General features: G+C 43.6%; 1 pseudogene; it reads left to right on the top strand.

Moving 5' to 3' along the window:
• The first annotated feature begins 11,503 nt into the window (after positions 1-11,503).
• Positions 11,504-16,554, top strand: LOC134395448 (SH3 domain-binding glutamic acid-rich-like protein 3; annotated as a pseudogene).
• The last annotated feature ends 830 nt before the right edge of the window (positions 16,555-17,384 follow it).

Here is a 17,384-nt window from a genome sequence, read left to right as displayed (position 1 = left end):
CTCCTTGGCACCACTGACACCTGATTTGTGTGTTGGCTTTGGGACTAGGAAGAAGGAAAGAAGGGTCTGAAGGCCATTAATGCGACCTGCAGTTCGGAGAGCTTTGAAATCTTGGATTCCCCCCTTGCATTGGATGCCATCTTGGAATCTGTTCCTTTGTGTGTGTGTGTGTGTGTGTGTGTGTGTGTGGGCTTGCATTGAGTTCCACCTCAGGACTTGCTCCCTTGGGTTCGCCATTGCATTGGGTTCTGCCTCACAACCTGCTCCCTGGTTTTGCTCCTGCTTTGGGTTCCACCTCAGAACTTGCTCCCTTCAATTCCCCATTGCATTGGGTTCCACGTTGGAACTGCTCCCTCGGGTTCCCACTGCATTGAGTTCCATCTCAGAGCCAACTCTCAGAGCCATTGGACATACTGGCTGAGACTGCTGGGAGTTGTTGTCCAAAACATCTGGAGGTCATTACATTAGGGGAAATGATGGAACAGAGCACTGAAAATCAATAAGGTCTAGAAATGTTCTTTTAAAAGCCCAAACAAAAGAGTAGCCTAACTCAGACTCCCCAACCAGTTGGCCTCCAGAGGGGATGGACTACAGTTCCTATCACTCCTACCAGCCCAACTGCCTGGGATGATGGGAGTTGTAGTTCAGTCCATCAGTTAGGGGATGCTTGCCTAACTCAAAGAACATATGTCGTAAAGAAACTCAGGGCTAGAAACACAGGAATATATGCTGGAGAAATATCACCTGAGGGGAGAGAGCGAGAGAACAGGAGCATTTGTTTTCGTTTTGTTTTTAAACTGGTGCCAGCAACAAAACCTTAGCACATTAAGCTACATTTGGGGGTACAAAGCTTTCTTAAGTGTGGAAGGTTAACCCCAGAGCTTTTTGGCAGCAGGTGTCCTGCTTTTAGTGCCAGGGCGGATTCCCAAATATGCGCTCCAATCATCGCAAGTCTCAGAATTGTTGCACCATGCATTGGTCTGGTGGCATATGGGCGGATTTTATGACCTAACAATGTTAAATTGATTATTTTAAGAAAACTTTGATAGCATATCTGACAAGTTTTTTATTGCAGGTATTGCTTTCAAAAGTGCTCTGACTCTGTAAACAAATGATTAGCGTAATATGACTTACTCGTGAGCCTAGCTCTGAGTTCCTTTGAGATAAAAAAACCAACAAAGCCAGCCCATGGTAGCCCAACCAACTTGGCAAGAAATTCCTTGCTGGGCTCAGTTCTAAAGCTCAGAGGGGTGTAAGAGGGGGTGTGAGGGGTGGGTAAATGTAACATCAGCTCCCATCCTGCATTGATTGGAAGGTTTTCTTTCCCTTCAAGAGGATGAGATTGAAGATAAGCCTTCTGGATGATTAGATGCCATCTGAGACAGATCTGGGCATGGCAGAAGAGACAAAGCAAATGGGTACCAGCTGTAATGCACCAAAGCTATACTCTGGACTCGACATTTCTCAAAGTCCCCTCGCAGGTGGAAGAAGTGCAGGCTATGTATAGAGAAGCATCAATAACAGCTCCCTGGTAGATCCTGTTTCACGGCTAAACTGCACATGATGTTAATTATATTTAAGGTGCAGCTTTAAAAAAGAAGAAAAAAAGCAAAGTTGTTGAGCGGGCATGAAGAGGGAATGGCACCCTTGACTTCCCAGCTGGGGTCTTGAGAAAATCTCTCTTCTGAAGCTGAAATTTGCTTTGTGGGGAAATCCCCCATTGACACCGACTGAGGAATTCTCCTTCCACTCCTCTCCATTTCTCATTTTTCCAATCTTAAATTCAGTTTGTCATGAACCTTGAGTTGTTGTGTTGTTTTTAGTGCATGAAAATATGTATTTTCCTTTGTGCATATTTCTCCTAATATATGCATTTTCGTACGCTTCTTTTCTTGCCTCGTATGCACGTTTTTTGGTAAGAAATGTTCCTGACTTAACGCATTTTGTAACATTATTTTCACTAACATATGCACATTTTTGTGTGCAGTTCCCTGTGCACATTTTTGTAAGCACCTTCTTTTCTTATTTGAGAACTGCAATGCAAAATTAAGGGCACTGCAAATTTCGAAGGATATTCATGTATCGGTTTGTAAGTGCAAAATCAGGAAAGGTCACACTAAAGTGCAACCCAAACTGATTTCTCCTCCATACACACAACACACGACAGTAAACCCAGGCTTGGCACTGAAAGCACACTCAGCAAGGAGTCGGCAAATGGTGTAATTTACTTCCACGGCAATGAAGTAAATTCCAAGAAGACAATGGAGGGTAAATCTCTCCTTTATGACATCAATGCCAACTGACATACCACTACTTATAGCCTGAATTTTGGTATCAGAGTGAAGTTTCTGCATCAGCATCAATAATCTTTTATCAGTTGAGGATTGGTTTAGTTTACTCCAGAGTCGGTCATGGTTAATTGAATCAAGCACTGCTGAGAAGTCAATAAATGCCACCAATAAACGCCTGCACTTCAGTTTTACATATTTATGGACCAAGTGAGAACAAACAAAACAATGATTGATTGTTGAGCGATTGCAATGAAAACCTGCCTGTTCTTCTGCAGTCAGCTCACTAGATTCGAGCCAATGATTTAATTTCTTTAATAGATAGCTGGAATAAATTTTAGATGAAGTATCCAGCAAACTAATAGGACAGTAGTTGGCTGATTGACTAGGGTCACGTTTTTTAAAAATATGGGGACCAGTAGACGGATATTCCATTGCAGGGGGAAATGGCCGCTGTTATTAATTTCTGTAAATAAAGCTACAAGGGTAGAGGCCCACCAATTGGGGGCTGCTTTGTAAACTTCCTCAATAATTCCACCTTCCCCAGGTGCCTCCCCTTTCTTTAAAGTGGCAATTAATTCAGATTTCACAAGGAGAGACAGGATCCCACAGTGGTGGACCTTCCTCTATACCAGCGGTATTATCTGAGTAGGATATTGAAAAATGGTCTTGGGAGAATCATTAAACAAGTCTTGAAAATGAGCCTCCCATACAAGCGAAGGAATATTTGGTCCCATCAATAAATGACCATTGAAACTCAGTTTGTTGATAAGTTTCCAGAACCTCTGTGAATCTTTACTTTGAACAGCTGTTAGGAGCTCCTTCCATTGGGTCTTAGCATTTCCATTGGGTCTTTTTATGTCTTAATCACATCTTGTAGTTACATCATAAGTGTTTAAAATTTGTTTTAAATGTTAACTGTTTTTTATGTCTGTATGTTTTTAAATTTTGTATATTGATTTTTAATGTTTAGTCTTTTTGATCCAATCATTTTAATCTTTGTAAACTGTCCAGAGAGCTTCGACTGTGGTATATAAATGTAATTAAATAAATAAATAAATAAATAAATAAATAAATAAATAAATGACTGTAATAAGAAATTAGTCTAGGGCCTTGAACCTTACAAGTTATTCTTGCAAATAAATGCTTAAAGATTTGATTTAGCCAACTTGCATTCTCTATCATACCACCCAGAAGAAAAGGTGGAATTGGAAGGGTTTAAGGACCCTTCCTTAGAAAATAGAGGCTTCAGTATCTGTAGAACGTTAGGAAACCACAAAACCAAATCCTTGCACTCTGGGTTAAGGATAAAATTACTATGTAGCCCAAGGCATTTCTTATCATACAGAATCTCAAGCAATTGATGTTCCACTTGAGTTGAACATCTAATTCTTTTGGAAGGGTTATTCCTAATATTGTCCCCTTGTGATTTCAAGCATCTCATTGCCAACCAGGAAGGAGTGGAACATGCCTGGTGGCTCTTTGGAAATGGAAAATGGAATCGAACTAGATCCATTTGATAGGAACCCTGCTTGGCAGCTCCTGCTAGTGAATTAATTCCCACTGGAATCACTACTTGAGAGCTACCTTTCTAAGACTGGATGGATGGTATTAGACTATAAGTTTTAACTCCCTCCTCAGAATTGGTAATATTGATTTGCCCAGAGTCATCCTCCACTTGATCCAATATTGTTGCCCTCCCTTGTTCTACCCTACCTACCTCACTTCTTCTCTGATTGTGTGATAGAGTTCCTAACTCCCTTTGATTTATCTGCCTGAACCTGGTTAGGCAAAATGCAGAGGTTCCCCAAAGGGTTGTTGGGGAAAGGTGCTGGGAGAGAGTTTGTGGAGGAGGAACTGCACCAGTTGGGCCTTGAGCCCCATGTATTTGTTTCTGTCCCTGCCCACCAGGTACTTAAGGGTTAGGGTTGCCAGGATCTGTTGGGAAAGGTGCTGGGAGAGAATTTGTGGAGGAGGAGTTGCGCCAATTGTTACTTAAGGTAGAGTTGCCAGGAACTGTTGGGAAAGGTGCTGGGAGAGAAGGTCAATTAGATCTTCTGTATTGCCAACTGAACTTAATTTGCTTCTATCTGTGCTGTCTAGGCATACTTTTAATAGTGGTGAGGGATGTTCCATATTCTTGAAGTATCTAGCTACCACTATGCCCAACCCCAGTAGATCCTCCCTCTTATCATATATTCTATATATTCATATAGTCTACTAGCTGTTAAGGTGTCCTTAAATGTGCCTACTGCATTATGAAACCAATATTCCACTTTTGGAATATTAGCTGGGTTAAGTATACTGATTACAGGTTGCAATATATTGAGTGTCATCACACAGGGAACAAAATCACATTTCCCTACCATCGCTTCTCTGTCCCCACGCCTGTACCTCATTGCTTCCTCTTCTTCCCCAATGGGAAAGAGGAAGTAAACAAAGACCATGTATAGGTTGACCAACTATCGGGATTTCCCAGGATTTGTCATGGTTTTGTTCTATCTTGGATGCCAGGGGGGATTTTCTGTCATTTTCTATAATGTCCTGGAATGACATGCTTTCCCTTTAAGAACACCATTAATGTGGCAGGGTGAGGGATGACACACTTTCCAGAAGCACATCATTTCCCCCCCTCCCACTGCTCCAATCAGGGCCATAAAGAGGAAAGTATATCATTTCCGGACATTATAGAAAATGCCCTGATTGGAGGAGTTGCTGTGGGATGATACATTTCCCCCTCCTTCCCTCCTTTAAGGCCCTGATTGGAGTGGAGGAGGGGAAAGGACGCTTTCTGGGGCCTCCAGAAAGCATGCCAATCCTGCCCCCCATCATGGCAGGGAGAATGATGTGCTTCTGGAAGCCCCAGAAAGTGTGCTTTCCTGCCACTCCCACTGGGTGTCCTTTTTCCCAACTATGGTCACCCTACCATTCAGGGGCTGTTTCTTCTATTGCACCCCTTTTCCTACACACAGCAAGAGATTATGGCACATTCCGTTTTTGTTTTTTGTTTTTTAAAAGGTGGATTTTTAGGCCTATTTTGTGATGGAAAAACGAGTGGAAGAAGCAGGAGGCGCATGGGAGGAGGATGTTGTAGTCTAAAGGATGCGCACACATCCGTAAGTGGGCAGTAGCAAGCATGCAATAAAGCACTTGTCTGATGCACCTCATTGATTAGATGAGTTTTGCATTCATTCTGGGAAAGCATCTCCTCTGTTTTGGGTAACTGCAAAACACCAGAGTGTTGCGTATTAATTGTAAATCCCAATTGCCACTATAGTTTGAATCTACTGTGGCAGTGGGTTTTTTTTTAATTCCCTAATACTATTTTCTTTTAGGACATTGGACCATGGGTCCTGCACCATCATTTCCTTGTTACCCATTACACTGGGGGATTTGGAGAGATACTGAGCTTATGTGAGGGCCTTATGCCCTCTCAGAGTTCTGCCCTTCCCTTTGCACCTGGGGGCTTTTGTTACTCTTCTTGAGTTCCCCTCTAGTAATCTAAATAGGTTATAATAATTCATTTACTGATATGCTGTCTTTTTGACCTAGCTTAAATTCTTGATATTCTTACTCTTCTTTGCCTTAACTGGCTTGTTTTTCCTTTTATCTTTAGAGATAAAAGCAGTTTCCTTTTTAAGAGAGATTGTATTCTTAGTGAGCACATCTTGAGTATTTGTAGTTCCTATGCTAGATCAACCACTGATATTTCTGATTAATTTGACAACTCAATTAGTGTGGTTAGCTCAATTAGTGTGGTTAGCTCATGGGATTCATAAAGGAATGATTTTATCAGTTTCATGTCTTCTAGAATATCTTTAACTCACTGAAACAGTGAGTTAACTATCTTTCTGCTCTCCCTTCTCAGCTTTAGAAAAAGAGACTTCATTCTCTGGTTGGGTAGGGTGCTGTGCCAACTCCTTCACCTGTTTTAGCATAAAGTCATCCAGTATTTTTCCTCTCTCAGCAAGTTCCAGCCTACTGGGAGCAGATTAATTTTCTGTAAGGGCTATTTGCACAGCCAAATTAATAGCACCTTCCTGCAAATTGATTTCTTGTGTAATGCACCTATGATCAACAGATCAATCCAGGCTAGGGACAGAAGAAGATGGAAGTTTATGACGAGCTGCTCCTTTCTTAGAGGAGGAGAAGTTGGTAATTTCCTTTTGTCCCCTTTCTCTCTCAAGCAGCATTTTTCTGGGTGTAGATAAGATTCTTTGCTTTTTCTATCCATGTCTAGTGAGAACCATTATGCCCCCTCCCTTGGCATGTTGCCCCTGGTGACCACAGAGGTGCTGCCTCTGGCAATCTCGCCTTAAGCACTTAGTGGGCAGGGACAGAAACAAAAACAGGTTCAGGATCCACAGGTGCAGCTAGGCTGTAAGTTCCTTCCCCCCCTTCTGGGTTGGGGGTTGATGGGAGTTGTAACCCAGCAGATCCGGAGGGGACCAGGTTGGGGAAAGCTGCACTAGGAGGTCCTGCTGGATTGTAGCATATTGTACATCTTGAGAGTTTACAGATGTTACCCTCGTTGGAAAATGGCAACACTGGGTATATCAGCTAGTTTAAATTAAATCCTCTGTTAGACTTGGAGCTCAAATACCGAAAATCTCCATTCACAGCAGGAGTGGGGCAACATGTGACCTTCCAGATGTTTTGGCCTACAACTCCTATCAGCCATAGCCTGCATAACCAAAGGTGAGGCATGATGGAAGTTGTAGTGAAATCAACAAGTTGCCCACCTGGGATTTACAGTTTGTTTATTTTTCAACATTCTGGACCACCACGGCAGTCTTGTTTTTTGCTCTGTGACCTACCTGGGAACTAAGCTGCGGAAAAGCAGGATGCTTATGACATCAATTTGTAAATCCAGATGTTAATTAACAAAAGATTTGAATATAAATCACTACCATCTTAATTGAGTAATTTGCTATTGGCCCTGCTGTGGTTTAAGACAACTTCTCAACAGGGCTATTGCTACTGTTAGTTTAACTATGTTTTGGAATGGAGACATATATAATATACCTTCTAAACATTTTGGATGTCCCCCAAGCAGAAATAGAAAAGATTTTAAATTATTCCTTCTCCTCAGGGAACAAGGTGAACTGTACTTCTGTGTCAGGGCTGGGTGTATCTAACAGAATTCTCAGCTACCCTCATGAAACCACAATTACCGGAAGTCTTTGTGGAAGCCATGACAGTTAAAATGGCATCTTTATGCATGTACCATAGATGTATCCTTGTCTACATATACTGTTAATATACTGTTGTGGAAAACAACCTTCTCTTTGGGGAACAGCCGTGCTAACGGGGATTTCTCTAAGGAGCTGCCCTTACACACTGGTTACATATGCCTTCTTTCTCACACTGGGTGGTTACTCATTTATGCTGATGTAGTTGACAGTTAACAACTAACTTCAGTTATTTACTATCTCATTGCTTTCAGAATTGGAGTAATTACATTGCAACCACACAACAAGAATAGTAATGTACTTGTTGCAGTGCCATCTTCTTACCTTGCCAACAAGTTGCTCAGAGATGTATTTTACTCAACCCTTTTGTGAAAGTTGGCTGAGTGATTCCCTGAGGCACTTTGATTCCTAGCCATCTGGAGATTTGAACTTCAATTTCCCACATCCATACTCAGTGTGCAACCTTTCCTTTGGGGCCAACAGGATCTTATTCAGGCAGGCCTTTTCGCAGGTAAGCTGGTCTGTTGCAAAAGGGCTTTTTAATTGGCTGCTGTTTATTGCCCTTTCTGCTGCGTTTTAAATATATTTGCTTTTATGCTATATTTTAATTAAGATTTTGTTCATTTGGGTTTTATTGTTAGCTGCCTTGAGCATTTTTATTTTGGGGTTGGCAGGCTGCATAGCAATTAAATCCATCCATCATCATCCATCCTCACCTTCTCTAGCTTCTTCATTTTGAGTGATACCTCTGACCATAGTGAAGGATAACCCTGCTCCCTGCTTAGGTGAGGCTGGGCTCAGGAAGCTGTTTTCAGATGAACAGCTTCCAGTGCTACCAGCCCAAAGACATTGTACAGCTATTCCATCTTTTTATTCTTTAATGGATTTTGTTTCGTGAAAAGAAGACTTGGAAGAAATGGTGGGAAAACATGGGAGGGTTACAAGTTAGGGTGACCATATGAAAAGGAGAACAGGGTTCCTGCATCTTTAAGAGTTGCATAGAGAAGGGAATTTCAGCAGGTGTCATTTGTACATATGGGGAACCTGGTGGAATTTCCTCTTCATCACAACAGTTAAAGCTGCAGGAGCTATACTAGAGTGACCAGATTTAAAAGAGGGCAGGGCACCTGCAGCTTTAACTGGTGTGATGAAGAGGAAATTTCACCAGGTTCTCCATACATACAAATGACACCTGCTGAAATTCTCTTTTCAATACAACTGTTAAATATACAGGAGCCCTGTCCTCCATTTCATGTGGTCACCCTATTGCAAGTAGATGACGAGGACATCTGGACCCCCTAATTAAGTTCTGTGAATGAGGCCAGGAGATTGCAAGATAAAAGCCTCATCTGGAAGCACCCCTGTTTCTTGCTCTTAGTACCTGGGCTGCAGGGGTGTTTCCGGGTACAGAAAAGATTCGGGGGTCTACACCCATAGGACTAAATTTTTCATCTACTAATTTATATCTATATATACAAATGTGGAAATCATTGCGAGGATTTATTTAAATTTCATGGGAGGCACAGACAGCCAATGAATTTCTCATCCAAATCATCTTAAATAAAACAAGTGCTTCAGGTCATTTGCATCTTGAGCCTGATCTGCCCAAACCAGTGGGAAACGTTTTGTCTAATTGCTATGTAGGGGGCGATTTGGTGGGGGCGGTGGGGAGGGGGTTTGCTGTACGTGGGAAAGGGAGAGTTCACCCTTCCTTCCCCAGCAGCACTCACACCCCTTGGAAATTGCCCCCTGCATGCCAATTAGGTTGAGGGAGGGGGGGACGTTCACCAAAGGACACTCAGAGCTCCATGGAATAGATCCACAACCCAGGGAAATTGATTTTGGGCTGGGGCTGAGGCCTAGCAATGGCCCTGCGGGGCTGCTAGCCTAGGCAGAGAAATGCTTGAAATGGTCCCCTTGCACTTTCCCAAGAGGAATTCAGGGCTACCCTCTATACGGACATGTCATATACCTTCTAAACATTGTTTAGCGTTTATAAGGAGCTCTGCACTGTCTGTGCAGAAGAGGGAGGAATCAGCTGGCGTGGGGGCAAAACAAAATACAAGCCAAATATTTGAGAGGGGGATACTATTGGGGCAACTTAGCGGTGACCCTCAGATGACAGCTAATCTCCCCCTAGCTGCCCAGCCACTCACACCTCACTGCCCCTATTCTCTCTGTACCTGACTCTAGGCTGTAGCTCTTCCTTCTCCTGATGGCATTTAAGCCCCGCAGGGGAATGCGAGGAAGGGAAAGGTGAGGCAACCCGCCTCTCTTACCTGATGCACCACACAGGGCAGCTGAGTTGGCAACGTGGGCTGCTACTCCTGCTGCAGCAGCTGGACTGCTTTGAAGCTGTGGGCTCCGCTTTGCTCCTCTATTAATACCTGACTGAAGTCTCAGAGATGCCACTCCCTCCTCGCCTGCCTTGCCATTAACCTGCCCTTCTGCTTCTTGGCTCACTGGATCTTTCAAAAGAGAATAGCCAGAAGTCTGGCTGTTGGGCATCTTGGACCGGAGCCCTCGGCTGACTTAGCTAGTGGGCGGATTAGGAATGTACTAAATGAAGAAATAATTATTAATAATTGGTTTGGCTTAACCTTGAGATAATGAGCATAGCAGGACCAAGAGTGTCATCACACGAGGGGAAATCACATTTCCTTACTGCCACTTCTCCGCCCACGCTTTTGTGCCTCATTACTTCCTCTTCCTCAGGGGAGGAAAGAGAAAGTAAACAATGTGCCCGTGGCCCAATTATCACGCTGCTTCTCCTGCACCCAGCAGGAGATAGAGACAAGTTTCATTATAGTATAAAAAAAGGGGGAAAATTTTTTGGGTTTTATTTTTTGACAGAAAAAAGAGCAGAAGGAGTCGGAGACACGTGGGAGGGGGGCAGCGTCGTCAAAAGGACCCGCGAACGTCTGTGAGTGGCCAGTAACGGGTGTGCTATAAAACACTTGCCTGATGATGCTGAGAGACTCTCCACGCAACGTGGACCATCGATGTGGTGAGCAGCCCTCGTGTTAGAAGTCTGAAGAATCTTTTTTATTCTGAAGTGTTTTCTAATCTTCGCCACTCGACTGATCGCAAGCAGTGCCAACTCCAGGTTTTCAACAGCCCGTAGCCCTCCTCTTCTTTCAATGGCAGCGAGTCTATTTTCTCACTGCCATTGTCAGCAGCGGCTATTGCTCCTTATTCTTTCTTATCACTTATTTACTTGACAGGCAGAGAGAGCCAGTGAGCAAGTAGGCTGTGATGTCTTCTGCTCCTCCTTCTCACCAACACCATGGTCTGGACCAGAGAAAGAGGCAGGTGAACAAGCAGGTTGCCATGGTGAAGAAGAGGAGCAACTCTAGAGGGCTCTTGCCAGTGGGCCTCTGTGGCCCTGGGCAGGTGTCTGACCGTGCCTACCTTGGACACCAGCCCTGATCTCAATGGACAGAATTATGCCTTTTCTAAGTGTACAGTCTTCTTTCATTTTATAAAACATAGCCACAAAAATGACAGTGTGTCAGTAAAAGTTGAAGCCCTTAAATTAGCTTTGTTTTTGGGGTTAAAGGTGATATTTAAACAGGCTTCTGAATTTATACTCACTGCAGTTGAGGAAATGGGCTCTATATCTCTTGGAAACAAAATATTTTATTATCACTGGGTTATGATGGAACAAAGTCAGCACTGTTGCAACATCTTAAAGATATTGAAATGCAGTCTCAAATGGCTGAAATTACAAGTTGCGCATCAAATAAGCTATATGTGCTTATTTCTTTCCTTTCCCCTTCTTTCCTTAACCTTCTGAAATATCTGGTTGATTTACCCTCTGTTAAGATGAGAACAGCCTTTTCCTGGGCAAGGTTAAACGTACTCCCCTTGGCAGACTGTATGGGGCACCTCCAGGGTATCCCCAAGGAAGCCAGAGGTTGTCCTTGCAACCTTTTTACTTTAGAAGATGTCACTCATTTTATTTTAGAATGCAAAGTCTATTCAGACATTAGGGAAATTTATATCCTTCCTTTGCTAGTTCAGATGAAGGTAAGATCATCCCTTGAAAAGCTGTGTTTTTTTATTGAATGATTTTAATAAATATGTAACTTTTAGAACTGCTAAATTTCTTGTGCTGGCCTTGCTCTTGCGCACAAAGGCCAAGGGGATGAATGAATGAATCTAAGACATCGATGTGAAACTGTATAATGGCTGGTTGCTAAATACAATAAACTTGACTTGGACATGGACACTGTCTTCCCATACTGCTGTCAATACAAGGTTCACCCAAATAGGCAATCATGTTGATTAACAGTGCTCAATGACGTCTGAACAAGGGTTATGCAAAGTCAATATGTTTGTGTATTTTTTAATCTCGGTTTTGCATGGTCCCTTCCTGCTTTGTGAAATGAAGCTATCCAGGAAAGGACGGAACAGCTAGGCATAGGTGTAGAGGAAATTTACCAGAAGATATTGTATATCAAGGAGGCAGATGTGACATGCTATGACTGCTTCTTTCATGCCTGGACCTTCAGAACCAGGTCTCTCTAAGGGTTAAAGGCCTTTAAGCTTCTTGGCTTGATCTTCTGTTTTTCAAAGTTAGCTTTCAACTCAGGATGGTACGAATTTGGAATGCGGGAGGGTCTCTTAATTCATTAAGTTGGCTGTTGTCCACTCACTCTAGCTAATCTTTTGGGAGGGATAAAGAATGTCTAATCATCTTGATGCTGAGATTTTGACCATCACAACAGGTGTGATTAATTAAGGCGCTGTGGAGAACAGCATGCAGTGACAGGAGAACCCGAATAGAAAAGTCCCTCCAAAAGTGCCACTTGGTTGGAGCTTCAGCACAAACTGGGACCACGGAGGTGCTGTGCAATTGGTCAACCGGAGTCTCTCCGTTGTCGTCTTCCTGGGGCTCCCGACAACAGAACGGGGACGTAAGCTATCTTGCTCAGCTTTGCTTGATAACATCTTATATTTAGTTGTCATAGTTTGCCTGCTAGTTAATAAAATCTTTAAACTTCTACCCACCTGTGTGGTTATTTCTTCTGAAGCTGAACCTCTTTACCACTGGCAAAAGAGTAGGGCACAGTGGTGCGCGAGGCAGCTGCCGCTATCTCCCTAACGGTAGGGCCAGGGCAGACTTTAGGCTTTGTTCTTCCACTCCTCCTATCTGGCTACCCTGGAGCGGTTGTTGGATTCACATTAAGCTCTTTACCTGCTCATTTGAACATTGAAGGCTGAGGTTGCCACTTTAGCAAGGGAGATTCAACCCCTCAATTAAGCTATAAAAGAAGCTGTTACAGGGAGGAACTCAAGTGACCTTAACTCTTATCTTGACCCTGACTCTTTTGCTCTCTCCTTTGTCTTCCTATTTTCTTTGCTCCAATCTTTGCTTCGCTCTCTCCTTTGTCTTCTTATTTTCTTTGCTCCATTGTTTGCTTTAATCTTTAGAGTAGGAGGAAGAAAGTGATTATGCATGGGGTGGAGTGAAGGGTGGAATGGGAACATAAAAAGAGCCCTGCAGGATCAGAACAAAGTGTTTCTTCCATTCTGTTCCCACAGTAGCCACCCAGATGCCTACGGAAAGCGAACAAGCAAGACACAAGTGCAATGGCATTCTCCACACGTGTTCTCCAACATCTGGCGTTGAGAGGAACACTGCCTCTGATACTGCATGCAGCCTTCATGACTAGTAGCAATTGATCGCCATATCCTCCATGAATTTGTCTAACAACTTCCCTTTCTTCAAGCCATCCAAGTTGGTGGCCATCATGACATCTTCTTCCTTGCTTGTGGTATGTCTTGTGCAGCCAGGGGTTGCTCACTATATTTATCTCTTTCTGGCTATCAGTGGAAAACAAAATTCCGATCTCCCAACAGTACAATCCTATGCATGTTGACTGAGAAGTGAGCTCCATTAAATTCAATGGGACTTGCTCCCAGGAAAGTGTGTAGGATTGCTCTGTAAAGAGAGCACTAACTAATCCCTTGAAAATTCCAAAGCTGGGCAAAGCTGTTTTTTTAAAAATATTTTAAAAACAAAATATGTTTTGCCACCAATCATACTTTGCCCAGAGAACTTAAAATATATAATGAATAAATATATATTTAAAATATAATGAATACATAAATAAATTCATTTTTAAAATTCGTAATTGAGGCTGCAATTACATGCACACTTACCTGAGAGTAAGTCCCATCAAACTATAGCAATGAATGCTAAGCAGACATGCATAGGATTGCACTGCAGTCCTATATACACTTACTTGGGAGTAAGCTCCACTGAATAAAAATGGGGCCTGATAGAACCAGACCGCAAATTATGTAGAGTAGTCACGATGCTCCAGCTGTTCTCGTGATTCTTGTTTGGCTAGCAGCTGTTTCACATTTCAAGATATTTCATATGGATCCAGAACATTTTAACTTACCTTTGCCATGTGGCTTTCATTGATATCCTTGTATAAATGTGGCCAAAAAGTGTCCTTCTGCCTCTTCTGTGCCATACTTCCAACATGTGCTTAGGGATATCTTCTGATTTGGATCCTAGGGATGTGTTCTCACAATCCCCATTGTTGACTTCTATTCCAGGCTACTTTCCCCCAGGATAGCCACTGAATTCACAGGCAGGATCTACACTACTGCTTTAAAGCACTTTCTAACAGTTTTGACAACTGTTGGGGCCCAGGACACACACTCCATATACCGTTGTAAAAACTGTTATAAAACACTTTAAAGCTGTAGTGTAGATCATCACCAGAAACAAACTGTAGCTTCATCTTATTAGCTAACTCTACTGCTGTGGATTTATATATCAGCCATTACCATCATCCTATGTATCAGCACGAATGTTGCCAAATATGCTTTTCTTCAAGGTATACACTTATTTTAAGGGCCTGCTCCTAATATAGTACCATAGTACACAGCTAATTGTCCTTGCTTCAGAGCACTGTGCTGCCTTTGCTTTCAACGCCTTTAGCAATCTCTCACTCATAACACCCAGTTCCACATCCACCTACCAAGCCTTGATCACACAAGACTGCACACATATGTGCGTGGCCACACCCAATCACCAACCCACACACCAAGGGTTTCTAGGGGCTCTTGGTCAAGACACCCCCAATGCCCCCTCCCTCATTGAGTCTACCTCCAGAGTCTCTAACGTGCTTACAGACACCCCTCTTTTGGAGGGCAGGTCCCCCACCTTACCCTTGTACTCAGGTTCTTGAATAAGTTACTTTCCTTTTAGGCGGGATCTGTGCACTACTGCTTTATAATGGTTTATATCATCCAGCAACCGTTGGGGCCCAGGACATACTTCATATACTGTTTTCAAACCACTTCTATAGTGTTATATCCAGCTTGGTGTAGATCTGGCCGTAGTCTCACTGGCTTGCCTTCAGGCAAGTGAGTGTTCTGTGATCCACCATGCTCACCAGGGCAGCCATTTTGTGAAAGTGCCTATGACACTCTCAAAATTCCAAATGTGTCCACTGACCCCCAAAAGTTGGATAGCCTGGTCTACTTTCTTACCACTATGATCACCATCTGTTAATGCTCCACTTCCTTTTTCTTATTGCTACTACAACTTGCTTGCCAGTGAGCAAGTAGGTAGTGGCAACCACTGTTACTTCTTCTCACCACCACCACCATTACCTGGATCAAAGTAAAGAGGCAGGTGAACAAACAGGTTTCAATGGTGAAGAGGAGGAGCAACTCCTGGGGGGCTAATGTCAGTGAGCCCCTTCCTTGTGAGTGGGCCCTCAGCAGGTGGCCAGCCATGACTTCCTTTGACAATGGCCCTGAGGAAGAGCAACTCCAAGAGGCTCTTGATAGAGGGTCCCTGCACACACCCAAGTCCCATATCTACATTTTGACAGTGATGGCTCAAACAACATCAGCTTTGTCCAACTTTGGACTAATCAAGGGATCAGTCAGGGCTCTATTTACAGTGCAACCCTATCCTGGTCAGAATCCTATCCTGTATCCTGGGATACAGGATAGTATAGGGTCCTTTACAATCCTATACTAGTAAAAACGAAGACTGAGCCTTCAGGCTCTTCAAGATGATTTGTTATCATCCCAAGATACAGATTCATGAGATGAGAACTTGCTTATATTTCTCCCCTATCCTATCTCAAGGCAAGCTACAATACACCCATCCCTCAAAGCCATGTAAGATGGACCATTTGGTCTTTTGGCTTAAGGCTTGTTGAGATTAATGACTGAGAACCTGGTTCTCCCATTCCCAAAACCAATACTCGGTTGGTTGGATGGCCCATGCCCCTAAATTGTAGGGTGCCCATATGAAAAGGAGGACAGGGCTCCTGTATCTTTTACACTTGTATAGAAAAGGAAATTTCAGTAGGTGTTATTTGTACGCATGCAGCACCTGGTGAAATTCCCTCTTCATCACAAAAGTTAAAGCTGCAGGAGCTAAACTAGAGTGACCAGATATATAAGAGGGCAGGTCTGCTGCAGCTTTAACTGTTATGATGAAGAGGGAATTTCACCAGGTGCTGCACGCATACCAACGACACCTGCTAAAATTCCCCTTTCAATACCACTGTTAATGATACAGGAGCCCTGTCCTCCTTTCCATATGGTCACCCTTCCTAATCTTCTTTGAAGGGATGATGCGCACATTATCTTCTTTTAGGAGATACTCCTCCCCTGCATCCCTTTGGTGGTAGCAGAAGAGAGGGAGTGGCTGGTATAGGGCACCAGGGCCTGCTTCACAATACATTGTACCTCAGTGACCGGCTTGAGGGAGATCAAATCCCAGCAGAGTGAAGTGATCAGGATCTTGGATGGAAAACGCCTTGAATACAACCTAGTGGAAATCTCCCAGGATAATGACCTGCAAGAAGAAATGAGGGCTAGGTCCGGCAACCCCAAAGCCATCCCTCCCCAGATTTTCAACAGGGACTACGGTTGCAGGGACTACAAACTTTGTGGAAGCAGTGGAACAGAAACTGCTGCTGGAATTCCTGAAGTTAGCCTGTGCGTGCTTCTTCCTCAACTTCAACCACCCCACAAAAGCCCTGACTCCAGGACTTTGGATTCTGCATTCCAAATGGATCACCTCCTAACCTCCTCTTGAGTCCTCATCACCCTGCGCAAGCAAACCTCTCTCCAGCTGCCTCTGTATTTTGCTGCCTGCTTCACTCTCCGTGTGAGCTCAAGAGACTTTGCACATTCTTTGGAAGGCAGCTGGGCCTCGCTCCTCATGCCTCTGCGATAGAGAACTTTTCCCGACGTCCTTGACTGAAAAGCAGAGCTTTCCCCAATCTTTTTAACCCCTTTCTCGAGCTGAACCTGCCCTTGGGAAGAAAAGGCCAGCTGGCTGGCTCCTAGCTTATCACCAGTTGCCCTTCAGTGCGCCAGTGCCAGCTTCCGTGCTACTTTCACTCTGACCCGGGAAGCAAGTGCATCAGGCATCTGCTATGGTGATTTTTGTTGTAGCAATGCCATAGCATTGCACAAGGTTGCATGCTGAAATTCCCTTCTCTGGTGTGTGTGTGTGTGTATGTGTATCTTAAAACTATTTCAATGCTCTACAAGGGGCTACCTTTAAAGAGTGTTTGGAAACTTCAACTGGTTCAAAGAGATGCAGCCAGAACGTTGACTAGGTCTAGTTACAGGCAGCACACAACTCCCCTGTTAAAACAGCTCCACTAAATTCTGGTCTGTTTCTGGGCGCAATTAAAAGTGCTGGTTATGACCTATAAAGCCTTACACAGCTCAAGTCCAGGTTATCTGAGGATATCATCACACTAGGGAAAATCGTGTTTCCTTACTGTTGCTTCTCCACCCATGTTTCCCCCTCATTAGTTCCTCATTCTCAAGGGAAAGGAAGTACTAAACAACATGCATGTGGCCTATTCAGTGGCCCATTTTTTGATCGCATTGCTTCTCCTGC

The sequence above is a fragment of the Elgaria multicarinata genome, chromosome 3 (genome assembly GCF_023053635.1).
Source record: "Elgaria multicarinata webbii isolate HBS135686 ecotype San Diego chromosome 3, rElgMul1.1.pri, whole genome shotgun sequence".
Classification (NCBI taxonomy): domain Eukaryota; kingdom Metazoa; phylum Chordata; class Lepidosauria; order Squamata; family Anguidae; genus Elgaria; species Elgaria multicarinata.
Note: the sequence above shows the minus strand (reverse complement) of the source record. Positions and strands in the feature narration are given on the sequence as shown.